Below are 12,375 nucleotides of genomic sequence, written 5' to 3'. Positions count from 1 at the left end.
AGAGAGGGTCAGTGCTTGCTCAGTAGTAGGAAATGTGGGCCATCAGGTATGGGCAGCCACCTGAGAAGTCCAGAACCTGGAAGCTTGGAGGGAGGAGGCCCGGGGAGGGGCTCGCTTGTACCATGCCCTTGAGAAGAGTCTGCATAACTTTCTCATTAGAGGTCTTTGTAGGGTGGGGAGGCCCGAACACCCCTAAGCTGCAAGCCCAGCCCACTGCCACTGTGCTGTTCAGTTCTGACTCATGGCTGACCGACCCTCCAGCAGGTTTTCAGAGTCTGTAAACAGAATGGGAGGAGACTGCCCATCTCTCTGGGGAGCAGCTGGTGGTTTCAAACTGCATGCCTTTGGGTTTGCAGGGCAACTCCTTACCACTAAGTGACCCGAGTCACTTCCATTGCTTGGCAGCCCTCCATCAGGCCAAGGCTGTTTTTCTCCCTTGCAGCAGTGGTGGCTTTGAACTTCTACCCTTCTGGTTAGCAGCCCAGTAGCTTACACCGTGCCTCCAGGGCTCCTTTCATTTCCTCAGAGAATCCTGAATCCCTGCCTGTGTGGAGACCCTCTAGGCCCTCCCTGCTCTGTGGTAAAGAGAAGCCTTAGTGCTTTCTCTCCTGTCCGTGGTACCTTCAACCCTGCAGAGCTTTCTGCTAATCCTTCCACCAACACATCCTCCAAGGAAGTCAAGGGGCTGTCTCCGGGCAGCCCACCTGCCCTGCTGGCCGCAGAGGGGCCTCATCAGCTGTCTGAGCGGCTCTGTGTGGTATTTCATGCTCTGGTTTGATGATGGGACCCCCTCCCTGGAGCTCTGCAGAGCCAGTGGGAGGGCGCAGATGGCCTACCTTTCAGTTGGCAGCCAAGAGCTCAGGTGCCGTCAGAGGGCTCCTCACACGTGCACCGCCTGCTACAAAGCATATAGGGACTCTGGTGGTGGAGGGCAAAGGGGTGGCATGGCTAACACAAAGGCCCACAGTTCAGATCTACTGCTCTGTGGAGGAAATTCTCTCCCCTGGGATTCACAGCTGCTGAAAACACGCTGCTGGGTCAGCTAGGAGTTGGTTTCAACTTGACTGCACATAACAACATGTGTCACACGTGTAACTCACGTCCTCCGAGGCAAGGCCTGCTGCGTGGGAATTTAGAACCAGCGGAGACGGCTGCTCAGAAGTGAGCTGGGCACCTTCCCCTGCTGTTTGCGGTCTTGGGCTCCGGCTTGGTCGGCCAGGATGGAACGAGGGCCGGAGCTACACTCCTTACCCAGCCTCCGCCTCCCCACAGCCGCGTCTCCCTAAGGTCCAGCCTTATTTCTCCCAGGCCAGGCTCGAGTCGCCACCATTCACACGGCAGAGGAGTGGCATTTGTGAAGTGTATGACCACAAGGGGTCCAACACTCAGGTGCTAAGCAAAGGTTGGCAGTTCAAACCCACCGGGCACTCTGGGATGAAGAGAAGACAATCTGTTCCCTCGGATGCCCGGGGAGGGGGCGCGGGGGGGAGGAAACAATTCCCTTCTGTTCTGTGAGGTTGACGTGAGACTGAACCACCAGCTGGCGCAGCGGGTTTGACTTGGACTTGGGTGACCAAGCGCTGTGCTGAGTTCTGAGCATGTACTGAGCCTGTAATTCTTGTAATAACATTGTTTTCCCATTCTTCTGATAAGCACACTTTGAAGCCCAGAGAGGCTCAATAATTTGCCCAAGACAGCACAGCTAGTGACCGGCAGAACTCAGGCCACCAGCTCCTGCTGGTCCAGGCTGCGTTATGAGGATGGTGCCGTGCCTGGGGGCTCTCTGGGGTCTCTTGGTAGGTATACTGGCTCCTGGGGGTGAGGGGGTTCTCACACTGCAGCCCTGGCTGGGGGCATGTCCGTGCACAGCTCACCCCAGAGTCTGGATCCCATCGGATCCCCGCACTGTCAGTCTCTCACCCACGAGCCGCTGGTGGGACGGTCCCATCTCTGCTAGCCCTGAGCTCCCCACCATGCCTCCAGGGAGCGGTGGAAATCAAGGACAGTGCCCAGATGCCTGTGCTGGGGAAGACATGTCAGCCTCCAGGCCCTCGGGTGAGGAGTGCTGCCCGGGAATGGCTCGTGGGCACCCGGGACTACTGCTCGGCCAGTCCTGGGGGAACGGGAAGTCCTGGCCCACAGTCACCATGGCTGAGTCCTGAGAAGCCCACGTTTCCCTCCCCTCAAAGCGCTGCTGGTTTTGAGAGTGCAAGGCCCTCAGCAGGACAAGCTCGGAAGTGCAGGCTCGGGTCTCAATGACCCCCACAGCTGGGGCTTGGGGAGACCCCCGTTAGATATCAACGCTAATGATGGTCAGTGAACAGCACATAGTGGAGAACTCTGCCCCAGCTGTCCCCTGTGGGGAGCTCTGTGTCCCCAGACTGGAGGGTTTTGGACTTGGCCATGGTCGTACATGGCCTTCCGAGGCAGCAGTCAGCTACACTGGGGTGCAGGGAGGGGGATGCCCGTGGCTGGGAGCACCGTGACACTAAGAGCCACCATCGGCAAACATCTCCAGAACCTCTGTGTTTGCCAAGCTTCACGGTTGATGCTGAGGACCCAAAGGAGAGAGTAAGACTTGATCCTCAGTCTTAGGGATCTTTAATTAAATCTGAAATAAGAAGCTGGAAAAACAAGCGATAATCTAGCAGGGATATGAGATGTGTGTGGGAGAGAGGTCAGAGCAATGTAGAGGTGTGGGGTGTCAAGGCAAGTGTGTTCCCCACTCAGAGCTCCTGGTCCCGGCTCTGAGACAAGAGTAGTGCATGAGGGCCCTTCCCAGAGAGTGTCCCAGGGATCCAGAGAGTTTTCAGGGGAGGCAGGGTGTGTCTAGGGGACCCAGAGAGTGTCCTGGGGACCCAGGGTATTTCCAGGGGACCCAGGGTGTGTTCCAGGGACCCAGGGAGTGTCCAGGAAACCCAGAGAGTGTCCTGGGAACCTAGGGTGTATCCAGGGGACCCAAAGAGTGTCCCGGGACCCAAGATGTGATCCAGGTACCCAGGGTGTGTTCACGGGATGCAGAGTGTGTCCAGGGCACATGCTAGCACACGTCCACATAGTGTTGGTATCAGATTGGAGTCTCCCCCAACCCCCAGCTGTGGGGGTCAGCACACCTCCCCTACGGTGTGGGCCCCTCCCAGCTTTTATTCCATGGCCACAAGACAGCAGGCATCATGGCAGAGCTGGGCTCCGAGGGCTTGCTTCCCAGCACAAAGAAGTGTGGTGCCGGCCCCCGGCTACACGCTGTGAAGTAGCCATAGCATGAAGGGTGAATACTGTGAGAAGGACAGAAGAGGGAGCGAGCGCCTGCTGAGGGACACGGGGCTGGGGAAGGGCCGCACTGCCTTCTGTGTGTACACGAGGCAGCAGCAGTAAAACCAACACCCGGGCTGCAGCATCTGTGCAGCATGGCAGAGGGAGGTGCACCGAGGTACCAGTGCTTACGAGGGATCACGTGAGAATGTGAACTTCATTCCCTCACACAGATTGAAGGATAGATGGGATCTGGCTGCCGGGAAGCCCTGGTGAAGTCTATGTCACGTATCGACGGAAAGGCTGTAGGTTCAAATCCATTTGGCTTCCTGTGGGGAAAAGATGGACAATCTCCCCCAATAAAGACTTATGGCCTCAGGAATCTGAGGCAGGGCTGTTGGGGGACACGGGTGATTTGCTGCAGTGGGCTCAGTCAAGGTTGTTGTTTTTTTTAAAGAAAAGGTGTAGACCCCTGGTCTCATACCTCCTCCTCTCACCTGGGTGGTCCTGTTTGAGTCCTCAAACCAGTGCTGAGAAGGCCCACTCACACACCACCTCCAGGTCAAGCCAGACCACCACCCCCACTGCCCTCAGGATCCATCCAGTGGTTGGTGGGATCCTGCCTTCCACCTTTGCCCCTGCCAGGGCAGCCAAACTCAAACCAAGCTGCCATGGTCCTAAGACCAGGAGGACATCCTCTACTGGTCATTTTGAAAGGGCTCACGACAGACAGAGTGGGAGAAAAGTGGGGAACCAAATTCAAAACTACAAAGACCAGGCTCACCACCCTGGCAGAGCCTGGACGAACCCCTGAGACAACAGCTCTTAGATACTCAGGCCACCTCTTTGCGGGTCTTTTCTGCTGGCCCAAGCATTAAGATCTTCATTCAGACACCAGCCCTTCCTGATGATGAGTCCACGGCACGGAGACAAAGTCTCCTCTCCCTGTTTCTAAGGAACATTGTGGCTCCATTTCTTCCAGGGCAGATCTGCTCATTTTCCAGTAGGTCATGGTGCATCTGTATCCTTGGTCTACACTGTCCTGCAAAGACGTCAAACCTCTGGCTTTCCTCATTCATTGCTCAGCTTCCACATGCATATGGAGCAACTGCAAATGCCATGCTTCGGGGCAGGTGCATCTTAGTCTTTAAAGAAACAGAATTGTTAACAACTTAAAGTGTTTTCTCACAGCTGATTTTCCCAACGCATCTCATCGTTTGATTTCTTGGCTGCTGTTTCCATGAGCGCTGATCATGGATTCAAGTAAAATGAGATCTTTGATAACGTCAATCTTTTCTCCATTTACCATGAAAGTGTTTATTGGTCCAATTGTGAGGATGTTTTTGTTTCCTCTGTGTTGTGGCAAAATAGTCTATAGCCTTTGATTTCACAAGTTAATGCTTCAGGTCTTCCCTTCCTGTGAGCAGAGCCATCTCATTTGCACAAGGGATCTTCCTGCAACCCTGACGCCACATTCTTCTTCATATAATGCAGCTTCTTGGAGCATTTGCTGTTCACACAGATTGACTAAGTATGATGAAAGGATAGAGCCTCAATGAGCACCTTTCCTGATTTTAAACTGTATCCCTTTGTTCTGTTCAAATGACTGCCTCTTGGTTCCACAAGAGCCCGATTATTCTGGAATTCCCATTCTTCACAATGTCATCCATAATTTGTTATGATTCAGTCAGTCAACTACCTGTGCCTGTCGGTAAATCATGGGTAAAAGTTTTGTTGCAACAATGTTCTCAAATAATAACAACCATAAAGATGGTGCAGGGTGGGGTGGGCATCTTTCTGGGTTACCTCTGCTGAACGTGACGTCATTTGGAGTTGGAGCTGACTTGATGGGACATAACAACAACAATAACAATACACAAATTTCTCTCTGACAGTATCTGCTTTCAGCCAAGATCCATCTAATGTCAGTCATGATTTTCCTTTTTTCATGTCCTCTTCTAAATCTGCCTTGGTTTTCTGGGTTTAATGATAGATTTTTTTTTAAACTGTCTTCAGTAAAATTTTCCCTGTGTGTGATAGTAATGATATTGCTTGATAACTTCCATGTTGTGTTGGGCCACTTTTCTCTCAAGTGGGCACAGGCTCATGTCTCTTCCAGCCAGTTGGCCAGGTAGCTGTCTTCCAAATGTTTTGACATGGAAGAGTGAACACTGGCCATGTTGCATCCATTTGTTGAGACATCTCCGTTGATATTCTAATGCTTGGAGTCTTATTTTTTGGCAATGCCTGCGGTATAACTTGGACTTCTTCCTTCATTACCATTTGCTCTCAGTCAGATGCTACTTTTGAAAGCGGCCAGCTCTTTTTGGTGCAATGATTATGTGTGCTCCTTCCATCATCTTTTGGTGTGTCCTGTTTTATTTCATTTTTGCCCATAGAATCATTAACATCACAATTCAAGGCTTGACTTTTTTCCTTTGGACATTTCAGCTTGAGGAATAAAGGGTATGTTCTTCCCTTTTGTATTTCTAACTCCAGACTTTTGCACATTTAATGAAAATATTTTGCTTTGTTATCTCAATTCGTCCTATGAATTCTGTTTGACTTTCTTCATTATTCTTTCCTTTTGCATTGACTGCTATACTTAAGAGCAATTTACCTCTTCTGACATCCATTTTCTGTCTTTTCTTCTTAATGACATTTGCTTTCTTCATCCTGGGATGTTCTTAGTATCACCCCACAACTCACCTGGTCTTCGTTCAATGCATCAACTCTTGTCTTGAGACACTCTAAATTCAGGTGGAAATACTCAAGGTTGTGCTTTGGGTCTCACAGACTTGTTTTCATTTTCTTCAGTTTCATCTTGAACTTTTATATGAGCAAACTGATGGTCTGTTTGTTCCTCAGTCAACCAGCCTTATTCTGACTGATGGTACTGATGTAATGATTGCTTCATTACACAAGTGCAGTTAATTTGGGCCCTGTGCATTCTATTGGGTGAGGTTTATAGGTATAATTGTTGTTACGTTACCGAAAAAAAAAAACCAACCCAAAAACCCAACAGTGTTTGGAATGAATAAGTCATTGGTTTTATGAAATTCTGTCATTTGATCCCTGGCTTACCAAGGTCACATTTTTCCAAATACCACTCCTTCTTATTGGTTTTCAACTTTCATATTTCAATTACCAGTAATTTTCAATGCATCTTGACTGCGTGTTGGATAATTGCAGACTGTAGAAGTAAAAGAGAAAATCTTTAAATTTTTCCTCTTTGGTATTTATGATTGGAGTGTAAGTCAGAGTAACAATAATATTAATTGATCTTCCTCAGAGGCACATGGATATTATAATATTTGACTTCAGGATAGATCTTGGAATATTCTTTGTGATTATGCAGGTGATATGTGAGACTTAATTCCTGGCACAGTAGACTGTGTGGATGTCTGGTTTCAAGTGACCAGTACCCGTGCTGTCCGGCTCCCTAACGCCTGGGAGGTTGTTCTTTGTGCATTTAATTTTTAATGGCTTCCCAATCTTCCTGGATTCATACTGTGTATATTCAACATTCTGATTCCTCTGGATGTTTGCAGCTGTTTTACTTTGCGTCATGGCTAATTTACGGTCCTTCACGGGCTGAAGGCTTGATTCCCTCCATGTCATTCTGGCCAAGTCCACTTTGTATTCGAGCTCCTTCCAACTTGAGGGCCTCATCACCAGCACTGTACCAGATGACGCTTCTGCTGTTAGAAGGTTTTTCACTGGTCAGTTTTTTTCACAAGTAGATCACCAGTCTTTCTCCCTAGTCTGCATTAGTCCGGAAGCTTGCTAAAACCTGTTCTTCATGGGTGACTCTTCTGGTGTTTTGAATACTGATGTCACAACTTCTATCTTCCCAGAGACATGCGAGTCACCCCTGTACAACAAGCTGAAGGATGAGTGGTGGATATGTTTATATACATGTACATAAACTATATCATTAGCGTAACAATCCCAAGTAAAAAGAAATGAGCTGATGACAGTCTCGAAGCACAAATGACAGAACAAATGTTTGATTGAACCACAGTGTCTCCAACTATTTCATTACAGAAACATCCGAGTCACCCCTCCACTTGCTTCCACTGCTTCCCGTTTTAGAACAGCCCCCTCCCGTGGCATCCCTGTCAGGCTTTCCCCGCCCAGTGTGCTCTCAACCTTGACCCTGGGCAATTCATGCTTCATGGAACCTGAAGTTGGGAAGCACTGAGGTGAGCGGTGAGAAGTCTGTCTAGGGCAGGAAGGGGAGTTTTAGAAAAAACAGGAAGGAAGGCTAGAACACCACATCTTTTTTGATGAGAATATTTTCAGCTTCCCATCCATCTGGACCTTGTTTCCAAGCTGAGAGCTGGTGGGATGCCACTGGCTTCTTCTCCAAACTGAGAGTATGTCTGCAGCTGTGCAGAAATGAATGTTCTCAAGCTGTGACTGGTGAGTATCCCAGAGTGAAGCTGTCACAGCTGCCATCTTCCTGCCTGTCTTCTCTGTTCTCTCCCTTAGCCTCCAACCAGCACTTTCAACCGTGGTCCATGGAACAAGGCAGGGGAACCTCGAAGGTAGACAGCAATCTTGCCTTCAGTTTCTTGCTGAGCTTCAATAATTCAAACCCACTGCAGGCCTTCTCTGCACGTCCACTTCCCAGCTGTCTGAGTCATTACTCTTCCGAAGAGCCATATAAGGCTTTACAGAGAATGCTACATCACTCGCCAGGGCCAGCATACCGCCCAGCACAAGCAAATCAGCGCTGGAGTTTGAGTTTCTGTCTCAGTGGTCACAGGGCTTTCCTGGACCAGCAGCGCTCCAGGCTGGTCTGCACCAGCTCCCAGAGAGAAGAGCTGCAATGGAAAGGGGCGTGGCTTTAGTGGAACAAGCACCCTGCCAAGAAGTGTGTGCACATCACTCCTGTATGCAGCCATCTCTCTGAAACTTGATGCCTTCCACCATGAAATGGACAGGATCTCCAAGGTCCTTCCCAGCTAAGTGATTCTGTCACTCTAGGTATTGAGATAAAAAGGTGCCATTTTTTTTCTGAGTTGTTTCAGAACTGTGCTACAGATCCAATGACTCCCATAAAATATGAACTTGAGCCTGGTCCCTGCTCCCCGTGGGTATGCAGGCCCGGGCAGTGTTCTCTTAAATATGGGGTCACTATGAATGAGAATCGACCTGTCAGCACCTGAGGGTTACTGACACTCTCCTAGATGTAATCCTTTTGGGAGTATTGTTTTCTCTGCTATGTTAATGAGGTTATATCAGCATTTTTAAATGTGGTTTGAGTGCAGGCTAACAAAGCAAATTAATTTCTCATTCAACCACTGGTAAACATTTCACCTACAGTGTTAACTCTAAGCCCTCTTGTCCTCACTCTCTCCAGTTCCTCCCTATAATTCTGATTTCCATCCACCCTTCTCTCCAGCTGTCTCTCCTCTTCCTTCAGAGACACTATATTGACCAACCCCTGGTGGATGCTGCCTTTCCTTCCACATAATACCTGCCTGCTAATGATTTCCTCATTCCACTCCCCTCTCCCTCCCTCCCTATTCCTGTAACTATTAACAGTGATACTCTCAGTGTGGAAACCCTTCCTCAGCTTTTTGTAACAGTGCTCTCCAACTATATCCGTGCCTTTGTGACCAGCATATTTCACTTAGCATCATGTCCTCTAGCTGCCTCCATGTTATGCAGTGTTCTGTGAGTTCTTTTCTTTTTTTCATATTGCATAGTACTCTATCGTGTGACTGTGTTAGTTTCTTTACCTGATGAACACGTGGGTTGTTTCCATCTGTTACAGTGTTAACACTGCAGTGGGCATGCGTATGTATAAATACGCTCATGTCACAGCTCTTACTTTCTTTGAGATCAAATGTATCATTATTCCCAACTTTCTAAGGAAACCTCAAATTACCTTCTACAGTGGTCGCACCAATTTACACTCCCACCAGAAGTGTATGTGAGTTCCAATCTGTCTACACCTTCACCAGCATTTGTTGCTTATTGTTTTATTGAACATTGCTATTGATCTCTCATTGCTGTTTTGATTTGCATCTTTCTAATAGCTTATCTTGAGTATTTTAGACCTAACCACATTTGAAATGTGAAAGAGTAGGTTGGGCACGCGCGCGCACACACACACACACACACACACACAGAGAAGGAATCACCAATAGAGAGAGACCGATGTCACGTGATTGCCCAGGTACTGCAGACTCCAGGGTTAGCAAGCTGGAAACGAGGGGACAGAGACAGCACCTTCCCCCAGAGCCAGTGTCCTGAGTTTGGCATTCTAGCCTCTTGAACTTTGCATAAATGAAGTTTTGTTTGCTAAGTCACCCACTCACAGCATTTGTGTTAAGATAGAGTAGTAAATACGCTAGGCTGCCAACCGAAGCCTGGAGGTCAACTGGATGCCGACGTGGCGATCTGCTGTCATAAAGACCACAGCCAAAAAAACCTCAGGGCGAGCTCTGTCACATGGGTCACTGGGAGGCAAACCCCGATTCCCAGTCCAACAGCTACAACATACGGACTTTGTAAGCAAATCTATAAAAACAAGAAAGAAAGTGAAAACAACAACAACAAAGAAACTAAGCTGGGCAGGTGCCAGTTATTTTGTCACTCGTGAGTTACCTAGAGAGACAAGCCTGCTCCCACATTCTGACACCTGGCAGGTGGGTAAGACCATCAGATGCTGTTATTGGACAGAGGACACATACAAAGCCCATCTAGAAAGTGCCTTCATTTTAGACATGGAAGAACAGGGACCCAGCTGTTGAAGCGTCTGAAGGAAATTGGCTCTTGAAAGAGCTTGCTCTGGCTTCTGCCCTATCTTCTCCATGCCAGCACCATGCTAATTAGTTGGGAAGTTGCTGGGGACGTGGCCCTAGACCAGGCCACCTGGGTGGGTTGCGGTTTCCATATGGTTGGCACACTTGTCCACTTGGCTCTGGCCCTTCGTTGGGATGGAAACCTATACCCAAGTGATGGGCAAGCTGTCACCTTCCTGATGGGTCATGGGACACACACTTGGCATTTTACTCCTCGCACAGTTGTGCGATGCTTATAATCAGACAGGCACGGTTCCATGTGTTTCATAAAAGGCAACTCTTAATTATAAAAACAGCCTTAAGCAGTTTAAGTATGGGGAAGAAAGCACGGAGCAGTGACGTAGGTCACTGAAGGTCACACAGCTAGAAAGTTCTATAAGATCCAGAAGTCCCCAACCACTGAGTTGCTTCTCTATACAGTGATTATTAAGGTGCGTGTCTTGCCTCTCCAACTGGACCGAAGCCACGTGAGCACACAGAGTTGGCAGAGAAGCTGTTGTCTGTTCCTCAAGGATCCTCACACAGTGATGTTTAAATGAGATTCATCAAAGGGATGATGAGATTACAAGAGGCTCCAAGGAAAAACCAAACCCGGTACCATCAAGTTGACCCAACTCACAGCAGCCCTGGATGAGAGAGCAGAACGTTTCCAAGACTGAACTCCCAGGGGCACCAGGACCTTCTTCCAAGGACTGGTTGGTGGGTTCTAACAGTCAACCTTTCAGTAACATCAAACCACTGCATCACCAGGGCTCCTTGAAGACACCCAATCATCATCAAAGGCAAGTCCAAGGAGACTCTGGGCTTCCTCCTGGCTCACGGTCCAGCTAATAAAACATTGGGCTGAGTGTCAGAACAGAACTCTCAGCACCTGAACTTGGCCTCTCATTGTTTGAAGGCAGGAGTCTGCACATGATTGAACATGAGTTTCTATGTGGTAAGGATGGTGCGGTCCACAGAAGGATGAACCAAGATCAGATTTCTTCTGTGAGAATTGTCAGAGTTTCCAGACAAGCTTGACACAAACCCCAGAGTATGGGGCTAGCAAGGGTCAGAACAGGATCAAGGAAGCTCAGAAGGACTTCAGCCTCTCAAACCTTCTCCTCATCCCTCACCTCCATCCACATCCTACCCCCTGGCTCTGAATGGGTCTCCACCTGGCAACTTCTTGGCTGCAGTCTTGGGGACTTCAGGCACGATGTTAGTGACCCTCCCTCCTCTGTTCTGAGTTGTGGTTGAGTTGGCTCCATCTCACGGTGACCACATGGCCCACATGCTGCCTGGTCCCGAGGGCCCATTGTTTCCATCACTGTGCACCCAAGCACCTTCCAAGCTGGGGCTTCGTCTTCCAGCACTATATCAGGTAATGTTCTGTGAGATCCACAGGGCCATCACTGGCTGCTCCTCTGAGATCACAAGACCTTTCTTCCTAGTCCATACTAGTCAAGAAGCTCTGTTGAGACTGGTCTATCAAGGGTGATCCTGCTGGTATTTGAAATAGGGTGAGAGAGCTTCCTGCATCCCAGCAACACAAAGCCATCAAAGTACCACACACAGACACGATTCGGACGGCTTTTCTTGTGTGCCATTGAGTCACCTGTGACTCAGAGAGACATTGTGAACAATAGCTCTGAATCATGGCTTATCCTGAGCTAATCTCATTGTCTCCAAAACACCTATCCTCATTATCCCAATTATTGTGTCAATTCCTCTCATCCAGGGTCTTCTGTGTTGTCCCTCCTTCCTTTTAATCATGATGTCCTTTGCCGAGGACTGATCCCTCCTGGCAACATGCTCAAAGTATGTGAGACAGAACTTCAAAAATCTTGCCTCCAGAGAGCATCCTCTCCAGGACAGACCTGTTTGTTCTCTTGGAATCCGTGTTATATTCAATACTCTTCTCAAGGCATCAATTCTTCTTCTGTCATCCTTAGTCATTTCCAAGCTCTCTGATGCATAGCAAGCAGTTGGGAAGACCATGGTTTGGATTAGGCACACTTTAGTCTCTAGACTGACATCTTTGCTTTTCAGCACTCTGGACAGGTCCCTGGCAGCAGACTTCCCTAATTTATTTCTTCTTCCGACTGCTGGTGCCAAAGTGTTGATTGTGGACCTGAGCAAGCTGAAATTGTTAACAGTCTCAATTTCTTCTCTATCTATCATGGATCATCCAGGAAGTATTAAAAGAAGATGGAAGGAATATATGGAGTCATTATATAGAAAGGAATTGGCAGATACAGAGGAATTTAAAGAAATAACATATGAACAAGAGCCTATGGTGATGAAGGAAGAAGTTCAAGCTGCT

The 12,375-nt window shown here is 48.6% G+C and overlaps 1 protein-coding gene across 1 annotated transcript in view; it reads right to left on the bottom strand.

The window, feature by feature from the left end:
• The window catches only part of TMEM178B (transmembrane protein 178B), a 340,748-nt gene that overhangs the window by 733 nt on the left and 327,640 nt on the right, over positions 1–12,375 (bottom strand). The gene's annotated exons all lie outside the window — the stretch shown is intronic.

The sequence above is a fragment of the Elephantulus edwardii genome, unplaced genomic scaffold (genome assembly GCF_000299155.1).
Source record: "Elephantulus edwardii isolate Elephantulus edwardi_28Jun2011 unplaced genomic scaffold, EleEdw1.0 scaffold00055, whole genome shotgun sequence".
In the NCBI taxonomy this organism is placed as follows: domain Eukaryota; kingdom Metazoa; phylum Chordata; class Mammalia; order Macroscelidea; family Macroscelididae; genus Elephantulus; species Elephantulus edwardii.
The sequence above is the reverse complement of the archived record's forward strand: the minus strand, read 5'-3'. Positions and strand labels throughout refer to the sequence as shown.